We start from the raw sequence: 27,848 nt of genomic DNA on the forward strand, positions 1-27,848 counted from the left end.
AAGAAAAAGGTGGATTTTATATTTTATAATTTTGATCAAATGACGAAGACACTAAGTTGGCAATTAATCTAAACATTCTCACTTTGTCAACATGGAAATGCATAAAGCACATGCACGCGTATGCACCACGACTGGTGGATTCAAAGTGCACCAAGGCGGAATCCCAATTTTGTACTCGCGACCGTCACAATATGGACCAATAGTTTAAAAATTCTAATTTAAAATACCTTAAGTTTCCAAGTTAAATGAATGCGATGCATCTTATTTAGAATCTATACATTTCTGAAAATTTTAATTCTTTCGGCTAGAGATAAATCTAGCTTGTTTTTCGAACTGGAACTGAAACTCAAAAATTATTCACATTTTGCGTAAACTTATCAAACTGATATTATCTTTATATATAAAAAAATACACCATGTAGAATTATGCACATTTGCTTTCAGTTTCACTCAAGTTTTGAGACAGTTGTTAGGGTTTCTAAAAAAATTTGTTTAATGTTAAAACTACTGATGTTTTTGAGGAAGAAAAATAATATAAAACGTAGCTGAAAAACTGGAATTTCCATCTCTTATTAATGCATTTTCAAGGTTCTTTTAAAGTGAAAAACTCTATTTTTTTGTTTTTTTGGATACTTTATCATTCAAATCATAAACGGCTTAAAATTTTGATGCCATTTTTAATATTTTATACGGAATAAAAATTTCGTGCAAAAGAAGAAGCTAATGTTATAAGTCTAAAATAAATAAATAAATATTCAGATGGAAGCGGGAAAAGAAAAACTGACAGTTCGGAAGAGAGAAGTTTTTAATCTTTTCCGTTATCAAATGCGTGCTATCTCGTAAAAGAATCCAGATGCCAGGATCGCAGAGATCTTTTTCCCAGATAGGCAGCACAGCCAGAACGCTTTTGGTGTGTGGAAGAGTACAGAGACATGAAATTGGATTTCGTCGTTCCCATTTTCTTTTCTTTTCTTTTTTTTCAATAAGTAAGTAAATAAATAACTCAGCAGCCCCCCCCCTTCTGATGAAGGCGAGGGATAAGATATCCGATTCACGACAGTAATGAGATGCTCCAAAACAAATACGCAAAACCTATAAAATCTAAATATTCTCCTCAGAGCTGCGGGCAGAAATAATCCCGGGAATTTGGAGCAGATAAGCGCTGTCATAGAAACCTAACTCGCGTGCAACCGCCGTCGAAGCAATCAGCAGCAGCACCAGGGGCCCTGAAGCGACCACCGCCGCGAAATTTTATCATTTTTGTTTTGAATGTGGAGCTGAGTTTTCAATAAATTTTAAACGTCGAGCGAGAAAAGAGTCGTATCTAGTTTAAATAATGTAAAATCAAAACCCTTTATTCATTACTTTTAGCTCCCACCTCTCTTCGTTTTAAAGTCAAGCAATGTGAATATTTCATAAGTGATGAATCAAGAAGTGGGGTATTTAGAAATGAAACATTCACAAGGGGTTTTTTAAAAAGGCATATCGTATTGTAGCAGAATTTTAATTGAAAAAAAAAAACATACTACAGAATTCTTTTATTACTAATAGCAATACTTAAACGAAACATCAATTGACGAGCATTAATATTTTTAATACTGCGCCATTATTTTTATCATGTAATGTTAAAATTGAATTTTATATATTAGAAATGATTTAGTTTGTAAGTAGACAAACATTTCAAAAGATGCATTTAAATTATTATTTAATATTAATTTTGATTAAATCCGATTTAACACGACATAGAATTTCAGTTCCAGAAATATCCTTCTTTGCTATGCAGTTAAACAGATAAAAAATCTATAATCGAGTAGCTTATTAAAAAAAAAAAAAAAAAAAAAATGCGCGCTTGTTTTTGTTCTAAACAATCACGGTTTGTACATTGCAGCGGGGCAACGCCTCTACTTATACATCACTGTTGCCACTTATAAAATATTGCTTTTGATGTCTTTCGGCGTCACTTAAATTTGCATTTTATAAATAATTTTCATGACCATTAGACAAAAAAATTATAATCAGACTTTGGTTTAAACTCAAATTTACATACAAAAAATTTAATCAAGCAATTATTAAATTTTAAATAACTTTAATGAAAACATTAACTTCAGAACAAATGTTTTCAAAATTCCCTTCCTTACTCTGGTTTATGATGATTTACTCAAATGCGATTGTACAACAACAACAAAAATATTTAAGACAAAGGATATTTCATAATTGTTTACTAAAAAATATTACTAGTACAACATTTTTTAAATAATTCATTTTTATTTACAATTAATTATCCTTCAATTTTTTTTAAATGTATATTTAAAAAATATCTGCAGCAGGGAAATGTTTCAGATTTTGGTGAATTTAGAACTTAGGTAAATTAAGAACGTGCTGTTTTTCGATAGCACTTTCTTTTCTGGAGAATTGAAGCATGACTATCCTTTGTTAATATGCTGCTTAGCTCGGTGGTTTTTAGAATCAAAAATTCCTTACAAAGCCATGAGCCAACTTCTTCCCTCCCGAGTTTCTACGGGAAGATTTAAAGCTCTAAAAGAATAATGTAAGATTGTTGGTGGCTTGAGATATCACGTGTAAAATGAAATAAATTATTGTTTATGTTCATATATTGAAAAAAAAAAAAAAATGGGGATACTGCAATTCCACAACGTTTATGAATCAGTCGCCCTTGGTTCCAATATATATCATTTCATATCTGATGGAACATACAATTTTTTTGTTTGAATTTATTTAAAGTTTTCATCTTTCAGAAACTGTCAGAAATAAAGTTTACTTAATCTCCTCTAATTCAAAATAACACACAAATCCGAGACGGGACATCAGATCCTGCAGGGCAGGAATATCTAGCTCTCGACATGGGATTCATTGGAACGACAGAACAATTTTTCAAAAAGGAGGGAAATCCCACGTCGACAGGGGTGGTCGGTCGATCTATGCACCCCACTCACTTCCTCTGGGATCACCGATGACTCTTTCGCAGTCATTTGCCCTCCCCTCCATCAAGGTGATGATCTCTAACAGACGACATCCTTCCTGCTGGGACAGAAATAATCGGAAAGGATCGCGTCATCACACAGAGACCATCGCTCAAACTTCCAGCAGAAAGCAGGTATTGTCCATCATCTTCCAGCCAGTCCAGGGTTCGAAGAGAAGATTTCCGGATACACACGCATAAGAAAAAAACTGATACAAAATATGTGCTTACTCGTCTGCTTTCCCCACTTATTTGAGGCGATCGATATCATGATTGTTAGGGTGGTATTCCGGCCCGATATTATCCGTTAAGACTCGCGGATGTTACGAGATTACAGGGAGACAAATTGCAATATAAATTCGGAATGGAAACAGAGAAGGAGAAAACGTGAAAACTGAAGAATCATCTTATTACTCTTGTTTCGTTCTACTGGGACGAATCTCTGCTAATAAAATAAGTTTTACTTTATCTTTTAAAATTTGAAATTAGCATCCATATCCAATTGAATATTATGACAGAAATTGGGAGCTTTGGTGTCAGATATTCAACAGTAAATGATCTCCATTTCATAAGCAGTTAATATTATCTTAAACAATACTAGTCGCCTTTGGAGAGCATCTTTTTCAACTAGATTATTTATATTTTTGGACCGCAAAATATTAATGTGGAATGCATATTTAAAAAAAAATCACTTTGTTATTTGATAAAACCGAAAAATATGATTTTATCTGAATAAATCCAAACAAATTATAACATGTGCAAATTAAAAAGTGTATATACTACGAAATAAAAGCAGAATTGAAAATCTTATTTCAGAATTAATGTATAAAAAAAACAATTTCTTTTTTTTTAAAGAAATTTTAATTTTAACATTGGCAAAAGTACGCGATTAAATATTTTGCAGATTGAGTTTGAATTTTACTATAACATTACAAACATTATTTTTTTTTATAAATTTTATTAACACTTAAAATTATTAAAAAAAACACTACATAAAGAAGAAATTGATATCATTAAAAAGGTACCTTTTTTTTTTTTAAGTTTTAAGATAATACATTTTTGTAAGATAACAATTAGGGAAGAAATGGCCATCAATTTCTGTAGGTAAAGTATAACAGTTACACATCTGGCAATGATTAAGCTTATTTTCGAGCTCAAAGAAACTACGTTTGTCGCCTGTTTCTCAATGTTTTTAACATTTTGTTTCTCTGGTGGAACAGTTTTTGATAAGCTCTATCCATTGCATTTCAAATAATATTTTACAGCTCTATAAATCAGCGAAGCATGGAATTAATTGCAGCTGTGAAAATGTTCAGTGAAGTAGCCTAACGGTCATATAATATAGTTTTGACATACATTTAACTGTTGCCACCCGATAATTTGTAATAAGAGCAATTTCTATGCCACGTACGTTAGTGTTTTATAGAGAGAGCTATTCTTCATCTTTACCAATCTGAATTTTTAAGTAATATATTTGTTCAACTAATCTACAGCCAGTACTATCTGAAAAATTTAAAATAACATAAATAAAAGATAATACATATAAATAAATACTACTCTGCAAAATCGATTTTTATCGAAAATTGTGTGCTGCATGTTTTGACGTGAATCATTATATTTTAGTTAGTAACACAAGTTTATTGTACTTAATCGAGTAGATAATGATTATTTATTCGATTGAATGTTATTTATTATTAGATTGAGATTTAAATTCTATATATCTCAAGAGTTCCCTCTGGAGCTTCTACCAAGACATCCTCTTCGGTATTTGTCCGCCACAGGTCTCCAGTGCAACTACTTCACTCTTTTCACTTCACTTTCTTTGGCTATGAGACTGGAATATTTATGTTAACGTTAGTGCCATATTGAATTTTTTTAAAAATTCATTATTCTAAATCGCAGTACAGTTTTATTTTTCTTCATAAAAAAGTTTATGCTTTGCTTCAACATTCATTCTTTAAAAAATTATATTTAATTTTATGTTTGTATAATTTATGTTTTTAATGCTATTTTACATCTCCAAATGATATTTTCTCAAATTCTTAATTTTTGTAAAATCTTCTTACAGAAAATCTTTGAACTGAAGTCTAACGCATATTTTTTAAAATTCAAATCTGGTATAATAATTCTATACGTTCTATAGTAGATTGTAAACTGTAGAATAAACAATGGATTTATTAAAAAAAATTACTTTTAATGTTTCATAAGGTAAAAAATAAAATAAATTTCATGTTATTTATCAGTTTAATCCCAGTATTCGAAAGCGACATAGAAATACAGTTTATTTCTCAGTTGAAACATTAGGTATAATATTTCTTAGGTCACATGCATGATTTTGAGCAAATCATTTAAATAACTTCTAAGCTAGAAGGTCCTTGGATAGCCTCTTTTCAGAAAAAAGAAGAAAGAAAGGAAAGGGCGGGGAGGGGAGTAAATTTTCACAACATTTTTGGTTTTCAACTGTTTTTTTAATTGATACGAGTAGTTCATAAAATATAGCTAAGTTTTGTATCGTTAGAAAATTAGAGAAATATGTTTTTCGAAAAAAAAAAAAAAGTTCAGTAATTCCTATCAAATCCAGGTTAATTTTTAATAACAGAAAAAAAATGTTCTAATAAATAAGTTTTGCGCATAGTAGGAAAGAAAAATCAAAGGACGATACCGTGATATTATTAATTCTATCTAATTTAACTCCTATTCCATTTGCTTTCATTGAAGTATAAACGTTCTTTATTCGGAAATATTATACTATAACATAAAAAGAAATCAAGAAACTTCATGTAGAAATTATCTAATTGTTTCTAAATTTTAATCTGCTACATTTTGCTATCCATTGCCCAACTTTTCATTAATTTCAAAACTACTACTATAAGAATAAAATGCTTCTAACAAATTAAAAAACATATCTTCGCAAGAATTTCGAAATAAAATGCGTAAAGAAAATAATTTATACTCATAATCGAGAAGAACATCCTTTGTCAAGAGCAATATAACAGTATATTCATGAAACTACATATTTACTAAAATGTGCGCTTAGACGACATAGAAATCAATTTCTCATCTAATGATAAAAGTTAATTTGTTCCTTTCTTTTATCACGTATTCAATCATTCTAGAAGATTTCAGGTTTAACAGACGATATAATATCCTTTTTTTCGCGCCATCGCCGACTTAACGAACTCATATATCTGTAGGTGCCGAGAGACGGATTCGAATTTGCGAAGGATAAAAAAGGAAGAAAAAAGCCAATTAGTGTCCCTAAAAGTGCAATAAGTTTTCATTTTCTACGGAAGAAATTTAATAAGAGGACGGCGAAGACAGAGCCGGAAAAGTGGAAATTAATTATGTCGAGATTCGAATTGATAGATTGTCAAGGGTTCGAAGACAATGGAAAAGTGATATTTAGTTAGCTCAAGACGTAAACACTGAATCGTTATGGCAAGAAAATTTATTAAGAACATTCTGAAGAAAAGAGTACTCAATTCAAGAGAAGAATTTAGTTTCTATGAAGTTTTATCCTCATTAAATAATAATATATGTCACGCCTAGTAACAGCTACATTCATTGATTTAAAATAATAAAAATCTTTTAACAGTTTTAAGTACTAATTTATAAAATCTTTTGAAAAATTTATAAAATATAAATTGTGATGGTACAATTTCATCTTAAACTTGAAGAGTAATATAGTCGCAAAACAATTCAATATAAAACTTTCTGTAATAAATCTAGTTTTGAATTTTTATAATAAATCAACAGTACAATAATGTGGTTTTATTCTATTATTAGCAATGACTTCAACTCTAAGTAAATTAATTTACAAAAGTGAATGAATGTTATTTGTAGATCTTGTTTCCTTGTTTGTCTGCATCAGTAAACTGGGGGGGGGGTTATAATTTTATTTGTTTCAAAATACTTCATGCGGTATACTTTACAGAAAATTCCTGCTGCAACAAAAGACTTTCCAACATAATTTCAAATAACAGAACTCAAGTGACTACATAAAATTCAATAATAAATATAACACCGACATGAGCATTCGTTTTTTCGATGTGTATATCATATTAAAACATTATATTAAGAAATGGACGTTTCAACATTGAATTTTTTTATGTACATAATGCATGATAATATAGACCTAATATAGAAAAAAAAATATTTATTTCACCTTAATATAAAGTTCAAAAACATGTTTTTCACAAAAAATTACCATATTTTAAAATTACTTAAAAAAATAGAGATATTTATAATTTTTCTCACTCAAATATAAGGTTTCTAAAAGATGTTGCAACAACCGGTGTTCAAAAAGGCATCATTAATTTTTATTCTTATAAAAAAATGTAAAGCTCTCAAAAAGCAACTAATGGAATTCATTAAGCAAAAAATAGTGAAAAGAAATTACTAATTTCAAGAACATTTTTTACTTTAATGGAATACAAATTTAATTAAAATAAGCAATTCTATTTTAACCGAATAAATATAACAGATAACGATGTTCCTATAAATGTTAGTTGATACAGTTTTATAGAGGAATATTTGAGTTTTAGCTATTTTGAAACGGACACGATATTTCTATTATGCATAAAAGATAATCAAATTGACTTTATAGTATAAAATGCATAAAAGAAACGTGAGTCTAAAATGATAAACGCAAAAATATAAAGCTTTTTTACTATGAGAATAGTAACAAATAGATACGGCATCTAGATCCTTAAAGGAAGGCGTCTCAAGAGAAAGAAAAAAAAATCTAATCTGTGCATCTGAACGGCCCCTTTAGAAAGAAACATTGTTCCTCGAGAAACTCTTCAACAGCAGTTCATCCTTTCCTTTGTTTCCGACAAAGACAGGCAGCACCGTCTGGCGGATATGTCAGGCGCTGTTAGGACGGATGCCACAAACGGAAAGACGAATGGATTAATTAACGAGTCGTAATATTCCGTTTGGCGGGGAGCAGAAACCCAACAAAAGGACACAAGGCAACAGCGTCTCTATTAGCTTCGGTTTTGCTAATGATGAACTGGAGTTTAGCCGCGACAAAAGACTTCCGTTTTGTTCGGGAGGGTGAAAGGCGTTTGGCGCGCTTTTAAAAAGGAACGCAGCGTGGACCATTTCATTCCAGAAAACGAAACGGAATTCATAATAGAATTTAAAAATTCTCTCATTTGTAACATCCATTGTGACTCCGAAGTTGAAAATGGTCATCTGAAAAGGGTGAAATGCTAAATTGCATTTAATGCTTTGTTTGAAGTAATTTCAAGATACTTTGTTTTTGTGAAAGGCATTCGTTTAAATTTTTAACAAAATGGAATATATTGGTTTAATAATACTTGCATTATGTATAAATTGAAAGTGTTAAAATGTGTCAACAAACACCTACAAAAAATGAACGACGATTTCGGAAAATGAAATACAGGCGAATGATTTTTTTATAAGAATTCCGATTGGAATTCTAAAGGATAAATGTGAAATGATACAATGTCTTAACTTGATAAATAAATTTTAAACACTGAGAATTGTGAAATAAAGAGTACTAAGAAACAGTCAGATTTTACAAAACATACTTTTAATATCTGTAAGTATGAATTAACAAATAACAGTTTCGGAATTAACAGCATCGCACCACTTATACGAGTTAGAAAATAATTTTAGAACCTATGATGTCGATGTGGCGGTCTTTGCCATTAAAACTTAACAGGAACTGGACTATACAAACTATCATTAAGATAACCAATTTGTCAACGACATATAACAAAAATATCAACTATAGGTACGCATCTTAAAATATATGAATATACAGGAAGAAATCCTACTGGGCTTGAGTACTTTAAAACAATGCGCTACAATTGAGAGCGAACAGAACCAGAATTGAAGATTGACTCTAATCCACAGGTAGAGTTTCTGACATTATTTCAAAGCTTTCAACTTTTTTATATTATATATGTACAGAGGAGGAAATATAAATCAATCTATACATTCAACATAAAACGAATATCTCTAACAGTCCTGGAATGAGTTGGAACATCGAATAAGAGTTTGCCCACAACGTCCCATTATAGAGCTGAATAATAGTAACTGAATTCTGAACAACAACAATAACAAAAAAATAAAGTCATGTTCCACAGATGTGCGATCAAAACATACTTAATACTTAGGATATTCGAAGTCTTTGTATTTAATTTTATAATAATATATTGACAGCAAATTGTTACATATTGTTCAATTTTCAGATGATTTTACTGAAAATTGTGCATTCTATCAGCAAACTTTGGGATTTCTTAACATTTCCTTTATATTTTTTCGAACGACCTGGTATTGTTTGGGGCTGATTTATAGAAGTTATATACCGGCTAGGAAAGAATAAGATTCTGCATATCTTTCTAAATATTGGTGTCTTTTTTATGAAAATGTTTCTAAGCACTGCGCACGGCAAATAAAACCGCTGATAATTTAGTAAATATATTGGCTTTCTGAGAAATGAGGCGAAATCATAATTTCTTCCTTTATATGTAAATTTCCAGTCAGGCTCCTTAATTCTCTAGTGGTCGAATCTTCTTCACACATAAATGTGAATTCATGCATAGTCTTTACATGGTCGAAATTCATAAACAGTACGCAAGTCTTTCTAGAAAAATTAGAAGATATATTGGTGTTTTTGACCAAATAGAATTGATTCTAGAAGTTAAACAAGTTATTATGAATTGAAAATTACTGCGTTAGTAGAACTTAGAACAACCGGAGAAACGCATGGTATGAAGCAAGATTATGAGTTAAAAATGAATCTATTATATCCAACCATTATCTTGTCAATGTAGCAATTCACATTTAAGAATAGAGCGTCCTTTCACGAGTCCTTGCTATCTAATCAATTCAAAATTACGAGATTCATCCTAAATAGATCGCATTATTGTTCTAAAACACAATATTAATCTAGCTGATCAAATTTACCAATCTCAGAATGCTATAAATTTAAAAATAAAAACTGAATAGAAGAAGCATTCAAAGTAAATCCTGCGAATTCCATTTAAAAAAGAAACTTTTGCACATTCCGACAATTTAAAATCAACGTACTTGAAAAGGAAATTGCCCAGATCCAATGTTGCATGGTGACCATCATTTTTGTTCAGTTTCTCAATGCTGATAAACCAGAAAAGTCAAATATTGCACCATTCTGCGTTGATATCGCAACATCTTTTCCGAAATACGATTTCCGCGTTCAAATTTACCATGTTCTATCCGGGACGTCTTTCACGAATGGATCCACTTTGAAAAGTTTTCTCTTCTCGCCCGAAGGAATTCGTCGAAATAAATCGAGCCAACCCTTTTCCATCACGAACTTTTCGATCGTTTCCGAAAAGCGCCGACACACAATTCCTCTTTCCCACTTTTAAACCGTGATAAGAGTTTAAAAGCTTTTCCGCTTCACCAGAGAGATCTTCGGCAGTTGGCCCTTCAGGGCCCGGGCCGTGTTTACCGCCAGAGAACGTAAATCTCGGGGAAGACGTGCAAAAACAAACATGGTCTCCTCCTTTTTCTTTGTTTGCCTCGAGGTCCCATTTATTGCTTTGATTTCAAACTGTGAAAGGACGTATATCATTCAATTTGGAGGACTGATTCGCTTACAAACATCAGCTCGAGCAGCAAGCAGTTCTACTCTTAAATTGTCAACACTCTGAAATGTTTCTTCATTCTTTCGTGACAAAGTGATTTTCTGTAAATTTCGGAACGTATCTTTGCAATATTTCATAATTTTGCGAAGTTCTCCGCCGGGCTTTAACCTGATATTTGAAAACGCTTATATTAGCAGTTGGTAGTTCATCACAATCTCATAGTGATAAAAAGGCAGAACAAGCTTAAATATTTCACAAGAAGAGTTTAATTTTAATTATAAAAATTTTTTTTGTGAGAAATGTTTAATAGTGTAAGCTACGTTATAGCTTCACACCAAGGCAAATTTGAATTTTACGAACTTTCGAATTAGATCCGATTAGAATGATAAAAGTAGTTTTCATAAAAACCGAGATGCTTTATCAGAATGGGTGTAACAACAACAAAAATAATCTAAATCGGCATTAAATTCAATTTTAGAATTACATACGTTTTTAACGGAAACAATTTACTGCGACGAATATATACGATATTAAAAAATACATTATTAAAATTTAAATGTAATAAATATTTTGAATATATTTCTATCGTTTAGATTACATTTCCATATAGTGTTCAATCACAATAGGAAATTTATATAATTTTTTAGATGCAATTTCTTAATTCGACTGTTAACAATTATTAAATCCGCGTGTTCCATATTACATTACTTTAAACAGGCCCTAAGAGAAATATACACTCAGAAAAAAAATGAATATACATAAAAAAAAGGAAGAAAGACGAAATTTTAGAAGCCTCGGAACTATTCCGAAGCGGATTTTATTTAACTGAGAAGCAACGAGAATATGCCGTCCATCACAGAGCAGGAGTAACAGCATCATGTCAGACAGTTGTCGGCCAACACATTCTTTTTTTCGCCAGGAGAATTTATGTACATGTACGATGATCTGACAACATGTTTTAGCGGTTCAATAGAAAAAAATTCGGTTGGTATGTGGGAGAAGAAGAGACATCTTTTCCTAGAAGCTAAACATAAATTGTCTTTAAAGATAACTTCTTAGCGAATAAAATAATCTAACTTTTAAAAAAAAATGCAATAAAAATAATTTTAGGGATAAAAAATAAACTTGTGGCTATTGCGAAATAAAAGTTTTTCTTCTTTAACATCGACACAGTATGCAACTTAGTCAAACTGTCTAAAAACATTCGTCACATTTAAAAAGAAGGGGGAAAATAAATAGTTCTATTTAGAATCTATTACTTCCAAAGAATATAGCTGCATTAACATTTATAAATTTTGCTAAATATCAAATCCCATGAATCTGGGCGCTTTCAAACATACGCTGCTCCCAGTGACAACAGCACTCACAATTTCATGCAACACTGTCTTGCAAGCTAAACTTGAGAATGATATAAGTGGATAGGTAGATCATCTCTTTAGCTAATGATGTAATGGGCTGCGAAGTACAGGACAGCTGAGAGTCGGTTGGTTTCAGGTCAAAGTACTAGAACTACTAGTAGTAGTAAGAACTAGTATGTGATCCTCTACGCTCATCACTCCTCCTTTAAAAAAAGAGGTAACCATCCGGATCTCCTGTCTTGTGTAAACTGCGCCTACAAAACAATTAGACTGGCAAGCTACCTCTTTAAAAACTCATTCATTCAGGCACATTCAACGTACATACAAAGACGCCATCAGTTCTACAGCCTCTGTCATAAAAATAGGGAAAATCAACCACTGAATTTCTCTTACACTCTAGTTGCAAAAACATAAAAAATATTAAATTTTTGAAAAGAATTTTAAAGTTTTAAAATTTTGATTACGTCAATCATTCGTTCAAAAAATTCACCTGCTTCATCTGTACATTTCTCTCAAATTTTAAAAATATGTATACAGTAAAATAAATCAAAATAAGTATTGAAGAAAATAAAAAGTCGAGGAAAATATAAAAACATAGTACACCGTAGGCAAAACTAAGAGCTGGTCACTTCAAAGAGGTTTCCAATACTGATTTCATAATTTTTTTTTAACTCGCACATCTATATAGGCTTTGTCATTTTTAAAAGGCTCCAGATAACCAAGAATGGCAAAATTTCTTGGGAAGAACCTCTCCTTGTCTTTGAAAATCGGACAACTGCAAATGGTAATATTTAATGAGATATTTTAAAGGAAAATTACTTTCTCGGTCTCTTTTTTGGTTGCCAGCATTGAAGAATAGAGCAGAAGATTCGCTGTTAATGCTCCCGTAATCAAATTTCACGTATGCGATTTCATTACGAACCGAGATGCAGAGCTGAAGATGCCCTGACCTACAATAAATTGACAACAGAATTTTAAGTAATCGAAATCGGGAGTGTCATTTTGAATTCTTTCATCTAGCCGAAAAGAAGAAAGAGAAAAGAGTAAAACGTCAAGACTAACACAAAAAATAAAAATTAAAAAAAAAAAATGGGGGAAAAATCGCCAGAACTAATTAATTGAAATGAAGTCCCCCGGATAATTGATGGAGCGTATAAAAGGAGGAAGACATCTGCGTTCCGACATGAAATCGGGCGGCACAAAAAATGGACGGGTCGACATTTATTAGCTTCAAAATGCCAGATTCTTCTTTCTGTTGGTTAATGGATGTCGGACAGGGCTGTCACCCACGGCTGTGTCCTCCAGTCAGGCGCCCTGGGAGGCGAATCTCGTCAATCTGAGCCGCCGATCTCTGTCTTGTGCCGAAAGATTCCGCACGGTCTTTTTATTTCTCGGATCAAATACACTAATGAGCGTGGCTGAATTAAAACACGTGAGGAGTTTCGTTAAGTTGTTGCAAAGATAAGAAGACAATAACGACAACGATTTGTTTGGCATGTGGCAGCAGAGGTAGTTGCGAAGGAGATACATATACCTGCAAGCTTTCCAGCAACTAAAACAAATACCCTAGACCGGAATTTCATAAGTCCCGAGCTGAAAGAAAAATTAAAAACTTTTGCATATCTTTTAGTACATACCAAATATTTGTACATTCGTATATGTTCCGAGAATAATTTGATGGAACTGCAACCTTTACCATGTTAATTAGCCTCATTGTAAATCAGAGGTGCTATAAATAAGAACAATATCGGTCTTCAGTAAGTTTAAACGCGCCTGATTTCTTTGCATACCATGACATGATGTATTAGTGCATCGAACTACAGAACTTTTGATATTTAGATCTATATTCAAGCCAAAATGGCAATCATTTAAAAGATATCATTTGAACATGTTTAATTTCTGAAGCGTCCTTCCCATTCTTATTCCAATAATAAGGGTAATCTAATAAGGAAGTTAAATGAATTTCTAAATCACCATGTCAAAGAAATCATTCTTTCTCAAGGAGAAATTCAGTTTTCCATGGAATCACTTGGATGGAGTTGTTTAGGGCCAAAACCGGTGATCTAGGAAGTCATTTACCCTGGTAAAATGTTTTTACATCTACCAATGACATGTATAAGACTACAGGAGTCGGATGACTTTCGATAATTTTAATGCGGTTCTCTAAAAACCATTGATTGTACCTTGTAATAAATGAGTTAGTTTAGGCATAAGCGGCCAATGAAATTAAAACTTGGAATATAAATTTATACAATATAACAAAACGTGAGACAAAGTATCGCTGATAGCAATTTTAACTTTTTACAGGAGAGCCAAAGAAGTTTCCGGTCGTATGTGGATCTTTTCAGAGCAATTATTTTTTACTTCCTCATAAACAAAATGCAGAGGTATAGTAATCATCAAAAAATTCGAACTCGAGATTTTGACAAATCTCCACATTTTAAAATTTCCCGAATTCGAAAAACCCATTTTTGGAAAAAGTCCGCCTGTCTGTGACAAATACAACCCAAAAATACTTTGGACAAGATGGATGAAATTTAGTATACGATCTTCTGGTCAAATTTGAAGATTTCTATCAAATTTTCAGCAAAATCCGTTTAGAAGAAATCTGTGTGTGCGGAAATCCGAAAAGTTAACACTATAACTACAAAACGATGAGAGTTAGTACACAGATTTAACGTCTATAGTGTAGACATCTATCAAATTTTGAGCTAAATCCGACCAGGGTTTGACTGTCGGTCGGTCTATACTTTCAGAAACATATAAACACGATAATGACTTAAATATATGAAATGTGGTATGTGATTTTGCGGATACAAGTGTAGCTCCATATAAAGTTTTTTTTTTTTTTTCAAACAATTAGAAAAAATGTCTAAAACACAAATTCAATTTTTGAATATTATTAATCGACAGGGAGTAATCGCAAATCCCCACGATAGATTCAATAAAAATACTAAATTCACGTCAAAAAGTATTTTATAATTATTGTACGCTAGTGCCATGCAAGGCATTCTCTGGGATAACAACTTTATTAGAGAGCACGACAGAAAGTTTTTGGCAGACCACTCCCGCTGGTATTTTCTTTTTATTATTTACTACCAATAGATAAGAAACCTTTACCCATCCGAAAATGCGTATGGGATAAAAACATCCAAAAAAGCAAAATTGGACATAATGATAGTTTATTTTTTGAGGTACAAAACATAGACTAATACCCATTACCGGATGGATACCACAGACTCGCACCCATTTGGTAAAATTGTACAAACACAATAAAAAAGTATCTTTAGTTTTGCAAGTTACTTTGAAATGCAACTACTTTTACTATATTTCAAGGGTAAAGCTAATCCATCATCCATTAAAGAAGTAAGTATGTAGCAGTTTGAAACCATGACAGACACTCATAGATTGGTGTTCAACGTTTATTCAGGATATTTAAATATAAAATTAGATGGTAATTCCTTCTACGCATTTCAAGAATCTTATGCTGAAACATCATTTAGAAAAACGCAAACGAACTCATTACAACTGGTTTTGGAACTATGACTGAAGTTGGCTTCTACTGAATTCAGAAGGAACAATTATTGGTGATCTATTTTTATTCTTGTGAAATAAACTGAATAACAAAACAGTCATATTGCAATGCAATTTTATAGAATATATTACATTTAAAGTGTTGCTATTCAAAAAGTACATTAGTTTCTTTTATGTAACGTCACTAAAAAGAGAAAATAGTTATTTGTAAATAACTTTACATTTTTCTTGGAATTTATTTTGTCCAGGGCAGTCCAATTCACGAAAATATTTTTTAACCTGGAAAGGTTTAACAACTATGATATGATATCTGCAGTGTCAATCTTTGACTAGGATAAATTCAAAAACTAAAAAGAATGGACCTTCCTTTTCAAGAGTAAAAATACACTTATTTCAAAATACGTCTCCGTTTCTCAGAAATTCCACAATTCTTTTATACGAACTATAAAACTGACGAGATAGAGATTTAAGCTCCATCTGATATATGGCATGGGGGTGAAGAAATAACCAACTGCCCTCAAAGTTGGAATCGAACTCATCGCTCATCCAATATCCTAGACAATGAATTCCGGCCCCGGGGCCCTCCCATCAACGCGGCCACGATAAGACATGCTCTCCGAACGAAGGGGGAGGGGTGGCCTTTCGTGACTGGCCGCCGTTTTGCTCACCGAAATCGGCTGTTCATCTTGTAGATTGTGCACTCCGGAGACGGATAAAAAGGACAAGATTGCGTCGTTTCATTTGCATGATCGGGGATGACCGCTTTCTTGTCCGCCCTCCAGCTGACAGTCCATTAGAGTTGAGTAATCCGGTAAAATATGTCTCCACCATTAAGGGTGGGAGGGGTGAAACAAGTCCGTCGTCGTGTCTTGTCGGTTCGGGGAGGAGGGGTGAGATGAATTGGATTTATGATTGACCCCAAAACGCACTTCTGGCAAAGAGTATTTTGTCCGTCCGATTTCATTTTCCGGAAAGGCTGAGAGAAGGGAATAAAGTTCGTGTGTGTAAGAGCTAATTCGATGTCCTGCTTCTAAGTAGAGATAATGGACTTTCTGATTCTATCAGAAGTTAGTGATTTTCTCTTAACCTTCAAAACAGCAAAAGATTCTTTCCCATTTATAATTATTTGCAAGCAATATCATAAATATAAAAGAATCATATAAGATAATACTTCCATAATAAAACTTTTGAATCAAAGGATATTCTTTGAAATAATTAAAAAGAAATGCGCTCATGAAACGGAATATTATATAGTAAGAATTTAAAGTACTCTTAAAAATTCAAGCCTTAGCACTTCAAAAAGTAATATATTATAAATATTTGAATATAGGCTTCTTTTAAGGATCACAGAAATGTCAGAAATTGTTGTACGTTGGTTGAAATTCCTAAAATTTGGAATGAAGATCATTATGATCCGTGCAGTGGAAGCAACAAGACGTATGTTTTCGGGAACATTTCTTTAATGATCACATTTCACACAAAACAAACACAGAACATGAAAAGACAATACAATAACGCTGAACAGAACAGCATCTTATTTCATTATTTACAATCGCAATGCCCCATGGGATGCGTACCTAATCAGACATTACCATCTATTATCCAAAAGAGAAGATAGAGTAATGCAACTGTTACAATGTGAGATTTTTTGCGATTATAATAATCATTTAATTCAACTAGGAAACGTGAAAATGATGCAAGATGCACAAGGTGTTAGGAGTGCAAAAGGTTGATCAAAAATAACTGAATATCTGATATTTTTTTCATATTTCTTAAGAATAAAGTATTTAATTTTCTAAATAATTCAAAATAGTTACTAATTACTTATGATAATTACTTTTTTAACAATACATGTATTGATTATCTAAATTATAGAACTTAGAAATATAGAGGCATTTTCCAATAACCAAAAAAATATCATATAACAATGAATAGTTTGCATATAACACTTGAACACATAAATGCCCTCCATCCCCTGATACACATTTATTTGTATAGCCTGTTTTCGAATCCAAGAGTACAGTTTTAATTTTTGCAACTTATCAACGCTGGTTTTTATTGTACTATTGATCATACTATATTATCTGCATTAAAGTGCATAAACTACAATATCAAGTATTAAATCACGACTTAACAAGCAATATAAACTATATGAATTTTAGAAAATTTTGTAAGAGGGAGATACAACTGAATTTTTTCGGTACCATAACGAATACTTTTGATATTTCTTTTCACATCTGATATGAATATGAGACTATCTATTCATGAAAGAAGTAAAATCTAATGAGAAATATCCGCTAACCACATGTCTGGCGCAATTTGGCTGAAAAATGGCTTTTACACCACTAATAATCTAAAACCAACCAAGCAACCAAAAACATTACATGACGCAAAAAAAAAATCAGTATTTCCTCCTTCGTCTCGAAAAATATTCAAAATTAAAAGGAATGCTTCGAGTACATAAGTTTAAAAGAAAATGAAAAGAATCAAAAGTTTCAGGAACTGAAGCATAAGTCAAATGAAGACAGACAAATACTGAATAATATTATAATTTGTTTTTCTTTTTAAAGGAAGATAATCAATTTACTCAGAAAATTTTTAAGATAATTGTGTTTCGAAAACTTATGCAGAGACGATTCTGAGGAGAGGCACATAGAAAACACAGTATGGGAAAAAAAAAAAAAAAAAAAAAAACGACTAATCATGGATTATTCTAGGAACGAACTCTTTAATACGAATACCTCTTCGAAATCAGTTTGTTCTCTCTCGGTAAACAGGGAACAAAGTATTCTATTAGAAAACGGGGATAAAAAATAAAAAGACGAACGGTCCTCGGCAGAGCAATCAACCACTGCCGAATGGAAGAACTCTGAACATCTTTGCTGATTATTTCTAATTCTCGCAGATGACACCAGAAAGAGATGGAGAAAAAAGCTATGCGTAGAGGGGGAGAGGGGGGAAGGAAAGGACCTGGAGGAAGGGAAGGAAAGGACCTGGAGGAAGGGAAGAAAAGGATCTCAATTAGAAACGTGTCGCTGCTTTCAATCGGAGCAGGCTTCTTCCACAAAGAATACAACTCAGCTCTCCTGTTTACTTTACTTCTCAACTTATTTCTCTTTTTCCAGCCAAAGCACATCTTTTTATTCGCCCCACACAATGAGATAGATCCAGGGGACGCAAACATTTGAGACAGCCACCTCCTTAGCTGAAATTTTATTTCTTCTCTCTCTGCCTCTCCTTCGTTTTCTAAGCACCCCCCCCCCCGTTCCTTTTTTTTTTTCAACCAACGGGAAACATTCCATCGCCACGTTAATGTTTTCAATGAGAGCTCCAATGATATCTATCGCTTATTTTTTTGGTATGTTGTTCTCCCATCCCTTGCTCCAACAGGATTCTAGCAAGTTTTGACATTTTTTTAACCCTTTTTTTCTTCACTCAGGATGTGTCTCGTCTAAAGGGATAAAGAATAATAAAGTTTGGGAAAAGAGAAGAACTAAAGAAATAAAAATTCTAGGAAAAAAGATTCGTTTTGTCCACGATTAAATCGAAATGAAAGAACGAAACAACGACCGTCGACAGAAAAGAAGGATATTTCATTCCTGTTTATTTCGAATCTCGTAGGGGTGGGAAGTTTTCAGGAATTAAAGGAGGAGAAAATGGGAAGAGAAAAAAGAAAAAGAAGGACGAATTCTCGCCCTGATGACTGCCATTTGTATAAATCGGCAATAAGACAACTCATCTCAGACTTGGTGAATATCACACGCTTTCATTTTGAAAGCAATGGCATGTTGGCATGCTAATGGTATACGGAATTTTATGAAAATTTATTTAATAGCCTCAATACACATTAGTAAAGAATTGCCTATTATAGGGTTAGAGAAAACCAATAGACAGTGATGCATTAGACAGAAGGAGGAAAGAATATAATGATTATATAACTGTTCACAGTCTTTAAGAGGCAATATTTATTTTCATTTATAAAAATGGAACTGGACATGTATCAAAACTTTAAAAATGCCATCGAACTACTCTAAATAATTTTTACAGGAAATGAATTTTTAAACTAATAATTATACTTCCTCTACTGTACTTTAATCAAACGATTTTTTTAAAGAATAAATCATTTAAAGTAATTTTTCAATTAAATAACTTGAGCGAATACAGCAAGATTCAAAGGCCAGTGTTAGAAAGATTACAACATATTGTATTCATCATTTAAATTTCAAAAAAATTACACCGAATAATAATAATAAAAAAAAAATGCACATTCCATAAGTAATTTTAACAAAATACCACATAAAAAAATACCAATATTATATTCAGTCTCTTATACGAAACAGAATTGCTTAAATTTTGTATAGAAAATCGCGTACACTCTAACAACGACTTCGAATTTTCTCATAGTAAATACATTATAATTTCAATCAAATAAAGTCATTTTTTTTAACCCTGTAAGCGATGTACATAAGTCAATAAATGCTCATTTTCAGACTTCTTTCTCCAGAATGCCATACGTAAGACTAAGTGTAGAGCCATTTATCGTAAAGGAAAGAATTCCAAAAAAGGATTGTACAACTACAAAGGAAGACTAAATCAATAATATGTCTTGAAAACTGTTTCGTAGAAATCTTAATCCAAGTTCATTCTCAAATTATAAAGCATTCTCTAGACTATTTCATATTAGATAAATCCTAAAGACATTCCTGATTTTGCAGATAACTTTCCCACAAACAATAATAACATTCCTTTGCTCCAATTCATAGCGAGCAGTTTCCTCTCGGATTCAATGTTCGAAGACAAGTTGGTGCATGGAAAATATCCAATAACAATGCGAGACGTCTCGATGCCAAACAATTCACCAGGGCAGATGAGAACACCGCAATTAACAAGGACTGCTTTCACTTCTTACCCTCCCCTTCCCCGCTTAGAAGGCCGTATCTACAACGGATAATTGAATAACCTGGTCGCCCTTAACAACGCGCCGGTCAACCTTCCCATAGATAGATGCCGGGCGGTTGCAGTGACCGGATCTAATGACGATGAGGGTCAAACATGTGGAGGTACATATCGGAGAGAGATTAATCATGTACCAATTTAGTCTCTGGACACGATCATTATGCGACTTCCAATCCTCCACCAGCGCTGTTGGGCACGGACCTGAGGAAGGGATTGCATTACGGTTGGTCAAAGGTACGAGGCGACTAGCAAGATATCGTTAGAGTCCATTTATACATGTATTTGAATGGCCTTTCAAGATGTTCCCAAACGAAAAGGCATTCAGAAATGGATGCATGCTTCAAATTGTTACCTGTCAAAATTGAATGCAGAAACGTCAATTATATGAAAATGCTATTTTAAAGGATCCCTTTTAATGATAAAAATATTATCATTATCATACTAGTCGACCAACTAATAAATTTCCTGCATATCAGCTGAATTTGGCTACGCAGCACCATATTATATATAATTAAAGCGATTATATCATTAAAAACATTTTTTATAATCTTTACATTTTTAATAAAAATTTTACATAATTTTTAACAAACCTTTCATCATTGCAATGAAATTTAAACCTCTTTCATCATTTCATGAAATATTTAATTAGAATTTCTTTCACTGTATCCGTGGGAAGAAAATTCTGCTTAATTTATATCAAGAATTGTAGCAGTTGTATTAATTAATCTTCTCTTTTGGATAATAGATGGCGATGCCTGATTAGGTACGCATTCCACAGGGCATTGAGATTGTTATAATAATGAGATGAGATGATGTTCTGTTAGAGAGGTGCGTGTGTTAATGTATTGTCTTGTGTTTGTTTTGTCTGAAATGTAATCATAAAGAAATATTGCCGAAAACATGGGTCCTCTTGCTTCCATAGCACGGATCATAATGATTTTCATTCCACCACAAAATAAGAAAGTGAAATTACATAACTGCGAAAGACAACATGCAATTTAAATATTTAGCTGGACAGCTACGTTTCTAATAGCTCTATTAATTCACGGGACTTGACTACAAAATCAAATATAAATAACACTCTCAGAGAACTGGCTGGTCGACAAAGATGGTTAATTAGAAGAAATAAAGAGAAAAACAAAGAAAATAAATCATCTACTATGCGAACATCTATATAAATTTCATATATTCTTTTTAGAACAGATATTCGTTTGCTTTGAAAAGAGTACATAGAAATTTCTGGAAAATCACTTTATATCTGATCTCTGATCGTCTATTATTCAACTGAATCATTTGAGATAACAGATGGATAATAAGGGAAATAATTACATTTTTAACTATCGGGAATATTGAAACAAAAGGTTGCAGATAATGATCCGAATGAAACTGCCGTTACGTGGCAAATGTAATTCCTTCGAAGTTCTCTAAAAGATTCATATTAATAGTTGCAAGAGCAGTAGTCAGTTTTAATCATAATATCATCTTGCCAATGTTTTATATTTAGTATAAACTTCAATTTAAAAATTTATTAAACACGTTGAATGATAGGTAGCAAAGTTATTTTGAAATCTCTTCAGAAAATCTTTTCACTGACTGAATTTTGCTCAGTACGCATTCACTTCATTCTTTGCTTTCTTTCTTCTTTTTTAATGCAATTACTATTAATTCACTGCAATATTTTTATGTCACTATCTCCAATTTCGTTAACTTATTCATCATTTACTTTTCTTACTATTTCTGCTGAACACCTTTCCCATCAAGCGTAAGAAAGTAGACTAATACGGTTGCGCCTCATTATGTTCTCTTCCTCCTAGCATTAAAGTCAGTGCCGCCTTTTCTTACGCACTGCTTTACAAATTAATGGGTATGTCATCCCCTTTCGCTTTAAACAAACTACAGTGAAAAACTGGTCCCACCGCAATCTCATCCCATTGTTTCCCAGGACACGTCCCAGCAAAATGACGTGACTATTTGTCCTGTTTGAACAAGGGCCTCCGACCCTCACGTCATCCGCTCGTTGCGTCCCAACGAGGGGGGCAGGTAAGGTGTGGCACGATCCAGATAACGATTTCATGCAACCCGCCAGATAACAGAAAGAAAATCATAATTGCTCTCCGAAATGAAGTTTGGGGAAAATTGAATAAAGTTAACTTTGTTCCAACGATAAGTAAGGGTTCGAGAAGGTCAGCTGAAAATTCTCGATTAGCATTCGGTGGGCAGGGTTTTCGATAAGGCTGTGATTTAGTAAGTTAACTATGGAAAAGAAAAAGCAACAATTATGACGAAATACAGATTATGTCTTTCCCTACAAATAATCATCTAATGTTTCACCTTTTTCTCAATTCATTTCTATCATTTGCAGCATTTTAGCTCAAAAATCAAATCAAATATATAAAAAAGATTAAAAAAAATTTTCACATGTGATAAGAAAGTGAGTAAATAAGCATAAGATAATTCAAGTTTTATTTGGTTTTATTTGTTGAAGATGCAAACCAATAACAGAAATACAAATTTTCGCAGCTATTATATTATATTATATAAATGTGTGTGTGTGTGTGTGTGTGTAACATTATTTTATGTGAAGCAGGATGCAGTTTTGAAGACAGTGAAGAGACTTTTTATCTTTTAAAATTCTTTTTAATCCATCGGAAAAGCATAATTATTTACAAGCAAAGACGCGGACATTGCGCGTCCGCCACAGAGCAGCACACAAGCGGAAGTAGGGAAGAAGGGACGAAATAAATTATCCCTCGCCTTATATAACCTTAGATTTTGATAGGGAAAATATTTCTCCATAGTGTTAATATATTATTAAGATTCTGATAGGGATTTCTGACGCATGTCAATCACATGTAAGGGAAACACAGGGATCTTTTAAGAAAGAATATGCTTACTGGACATTTTTTACCCCTTCACGCCGAGCGTGTGAAAGTATCGGCGTTTAGCCGATTCAGCAGTTTTATAAAGCTTATCTTGAATTAATTAAGTAGAGAAAGTGGAATTGGATCACGAAATAAGAGAATATTTTAGAATAAAGTTACTATGGGCTAAATTAAGATAAAATCTTGGAAATTAATTAAATTGAAATTAAAAGTTGAAAATATAATTACATATATATATTGAATTTCAAATAAAGTCATCATAAATTAAGGTTTTTATAATTAAGATGCGTTTCTACAGACAAATTGTTCCATCAAAGTTTAATGATGTGCCAGGCAAAATCTCCATAAACTTCTAAAATTAAGTTCGTCGAGAAAAATTTCATAATTTAAATTTAACTAAATTTCTGAAAACGAATTAGTGTTCATGGTTTCAGAAAAGTGTGATCGATTAACGCGCATCTGAAAAGACTTGATGGTGTAAGCAGGAAGCTCACCCGCACAATACGGTGCTTCGGGAACCAAAGAAAGTGGCGAAGGATGGAACTTGGGACATGAAACTAATTTAACTCTTAAATGGATTACAAGACAATCTCATTTACAGCCCGATTCGAAAACCGCGCCGAAAAGAATCCAATGCACTGTAAATAAAAGCAAGCCGATCAAAAGCGCCTGTTAGCTGCAGGAATACACGCGAAAAAGATCTTTTACTTCCTTCCGGATTTTAAATAATCCTCTGCACATAACATGATCTGGTCGGAGTCTGGATAAGACAGTGCAAGTCATTCATTTGTGGTGTACAAGGCGAAACGTCGGACGATGCTAATCGAGTCATTAGTTGCAGAGCCTGACAGCCGTGCACATCGGCGTGAAGAGCAAAAGTGAAATCCATCGACATACGCTCCATTGACACCTGCTACGCTTGATTTGCTTCAGGGGTGGGCGCCATTTTCGAGGCGAACATGATGGCAAAATTGAACCAATCAATTTATAGGAAGGAATTCTGTAGCAAGATTGATTAAAGAGACAATAAGCAACTTTCTACTTTCTCAAACCTTTTCTAGTCATGATTTAGAGTAGTACAATTTTATTCACAAACCAACTTCAGCAGAAAAATTCTGTCAGGGCTTCGTGTTTAAGAAATAAGATAAATGAAATCTTAATTAATCATGCATAAAAAATTAAAATAATGATTCTGTAGTTTTTAATGAAATGCCAGCTTTCAATGTACATTCAATTTACAGAATTGAATCTACATTGAAGAAGTAGTTGAAGTCATTGAGAAGAATCAATTTTATTTATCAGCATTGGAAAAAATCTGAAAAAAGATGCTTTAAAAATTTTCATCAATGTTTTATGAAGCGACTTCATTTTAATTAATCGCAATTCATAATTAAATCCTCTTAACCTAAGTTTTTATTTAACATCCTAACATGGTGACACATCCTATTAGGGATATTCGTTGCTATTTCAATTCATATAAGAATGTAAAGGACAAATGAAGAAAACTCCAAACTGATGCTAATTTGATAATCATTAAAATGATTTCATCTTTTCAAGGTGATCCAAATTCAATCTTTTTCTTGGATATGGATGTATAAAACGGGTTAATAAGAGGAATATATGGTTTGCATGAGATTATAATATTTTTTACTACAACTAGTTGAAAAAAAGTTATTAAATATATCGGACTTTCAGTTTTCTATCAGTCTCCCAAATTTTCTTGATCAATGATTACAAAGACTGGTTCAGCACATGGTGCGAAATCAGCCCAGGCCTGCCCACTTACCCAGCCTCCGGAAACTGCGCCCTGGCAGCAAGCAACACATGCATTCAAACAGCCCCTGCGTGCACATGTTTTTTATTATCGCCGCCGCTTTTAATGGCCCAGTCACGGAGGGTGGACTATGCAAAGGACGGATCGCGTGACCACTGCCCATATAATAGATTCGTGTATCCAGGTAAAGTGCAGGGGCCACGCCCATCGGTGTATAAACAGGGCCCTCATAAATCCGGTTATGATTTATGGTGTGGCAGCTCTTCCTCCGGTTTGACTCCTCATTCATTTTGGGGCTCGTTGGACCACTTATTGAATTAGGATCCCTGCTACTAGCAGCGCAGGGGCGTAGCGATTTATGAGTAAGAGTCCCGGCAGTAAATACAGTCGGTCGTTTTAAAACTGAACTGGCAATGCACTTGGCAGTGAATAATATTTCACTTAAAGAAAAGGAATGAAACGAATTCGGCACACCGTTTCTCTTTGCAAATTTAATGACACTTACTGTCATTATTAATATTGCTTAGAAACAGTACAGTATAGCGACATTTTCCAAAACCTATTTTGTTATTTGTCAGTAATGTAAATAGTTTGTTAACTTAGAAAATGAACATGATGTCGATCATCGGGTGAGGATTAAGGTCTATTAGAGTGGAGTGTCATTGAAGGGTTAAAGGAATGCCAATTATTTTTTTTTTAATTTTTTATTCGAGCGTACAATGAAAAGCTTCCCCGTTCCAAAATTCTATTCACTATTAAAATTATTTCCATCTGAAGAACACTTTTCAAGCTAACAAAGTATTTTTTTTTTTGGTTATTTCTAAAGCTTATCAATTGTTCAGAAGGTGTTACACGTTATAAATTTAATTTTTCTGTATTAAGCTTCTTCTAACGTTTTCTTTTATTTCATTTATAAACTTAAAACTGTTCCAAAAACAAATACAACAGAGCAGATTTTTAAATTTAAGAAAATTTGAATTAAAACAGAAATGAATGCGTTTCTTTTCCCACGCCAGTCTTTCCAATTTGATACAACACAAATAAAATTATTTAAGTAACTAAGGTAGATAATTACCAATAAACTAACTTAGTATATTGGTATACTTGACCATCAAGTTATGTTTTGGCTTTATTTAAATTATACTTGACCATCAAGCTATGTTTTGGCTTCATTTAAATGACTTGAATCATTTTTTCTGGGATATAATGCATAGCAATTCAAGTTGCCGCGACAGGAATATTTTCATTATCGCTGTCAAACTTAAATTGATTATGTAAACAAAAGTTCTTTAATCCATTGGTTGGGGGCTTATATTTCACTCGCTTGGTATTGAAATATTTTGCCTGGTTAACTTTTAACTGGTTAAAAGAATGTTTTATTTCTGAAATTAAATAAAATAGGCAACTTTCAGAGAAAAGTACCTGACTGACAGGACGTTAAATGTAGATTGAAACATTCCGAGTGAGGAATTGCATCTAAAAGTTGTTTACTTTAGGCTAACATTCATTCAAATGAAAAGCTTTATTTACAGAGGAAAAAAAAAAGTATCATCAAATGCAGCAAGAAGGCAAATTGCAATTTAAAGTTGTTTACTTTGCTTCTTCTCTAGTTCAAAGAGGGAGAAAAAGATCTAGTCAAATATAGCATGTAAACAATTTATTTCTATTTTGATTCTAATCGGTATATGCTCCCCATGGTTTTTTTTTCATCCCATTTTCTATTCTATATACAGAAATAATTTATATATACGTAAAACATATATTTTCGAACAGTTTTGTGGACGAAGAGAAAGACATTTGGAATTTTTAAACTAAATCCTAGGAAGCATCATTTATGTATAAGTAAGAAGCGACGAGGTACGAAAATCTACACAACAACTCAAGAACGAAAGAGAAAAGAGCGACAGAAATATTTCCCCCTATGATTATGCACTATGAGATTCTGAAAGGGAATTCTTTACACGTGTCGATATAGTTAAGGGGAATTTAGGTATCTTTTAAAAGAATTTGTTTAGACTGGCATATTTTTATCCCTTCACTCGGAGCAAGAGAACTGCTGATTTAAGCATTTTTACAGAGCTTTTGTAGCATTAATTAAATAAAAGAGGTGGAATCGGATCAGGAAATAAGAGAACATTTTTAGAATGAAGTTAATATAGGCTAATTACGATTTAATTTATATATATATAATTTACCTACTAACGTCAGTCTCACATTGTTCGAATTTAAGACATCAAAGTCTTTCGAAAAAGTGGCACGAAAATTTCGCCCGCAAGTCACACCTAAAAATGTTTTTTCCTTTTAATACAATAACAGTTTTTTAATCAAAGCCATTAATTTTTAACTAGTGGGAGAAAAAAAATATTTTTTGAAGCGAAGAATAAGAAGAGAAAAATATTTTTGATTCAATATTAAGTCAGCAATTTGCGCTCTTTAAACATACTAGAAAATTTGTAACTACTAAAATTAAAAAATTTTGAAAAATTCTATTAAAATTCAGAAATTTTTAATTTCTATTTTATTTCACCTGCCTCTGAAATTAACAATAGCTAAATACATTATCACAAACCCATTCGATTAAAAAGACTGCGATCTCAAAGGACAAAGTATAACAAAGCAAAACCTGAGAAAGATGAATGATTCGACAGGTGCTTTTGCTTTTTCACTTGTCATTCTTTCCGAGCAGGTGTGGGGATATAAATCATGCATTTGGTACTCCACCCTGCTGCAAAAAGAGCATCCCTCGATTAGATTCTGAGCG

General features: G+C 32.7%; 1 protein-coding gene across 2 annotated transcripts in view; it reads right to left on the reverse strand.

The window, feature by feature from the left end:
- Window positions 1-27,848, reverse strand: part of LOC129958275 (semaphorin-2A-like) — a 403,314-nt gene that overhangs the window by 22,359 nt on the left and 353,107 nt on the right. The window lies entirely within an intron of this gene.

The sequence above is a fragment of the Argiope bruennichi genome, chromosome 2 (genome assembly GCF_947563725.1).
Source record: "Argiope bruennichi chromosome 2, qqArgBrue1.1, whole genome shotgun sequence".
Taxonomy (NCBI): Eukaryota; Metazoa; Arthropoda; class Arachnida; order Araneae; family Araneidae; genus Argiope; species Argiope bruennichi.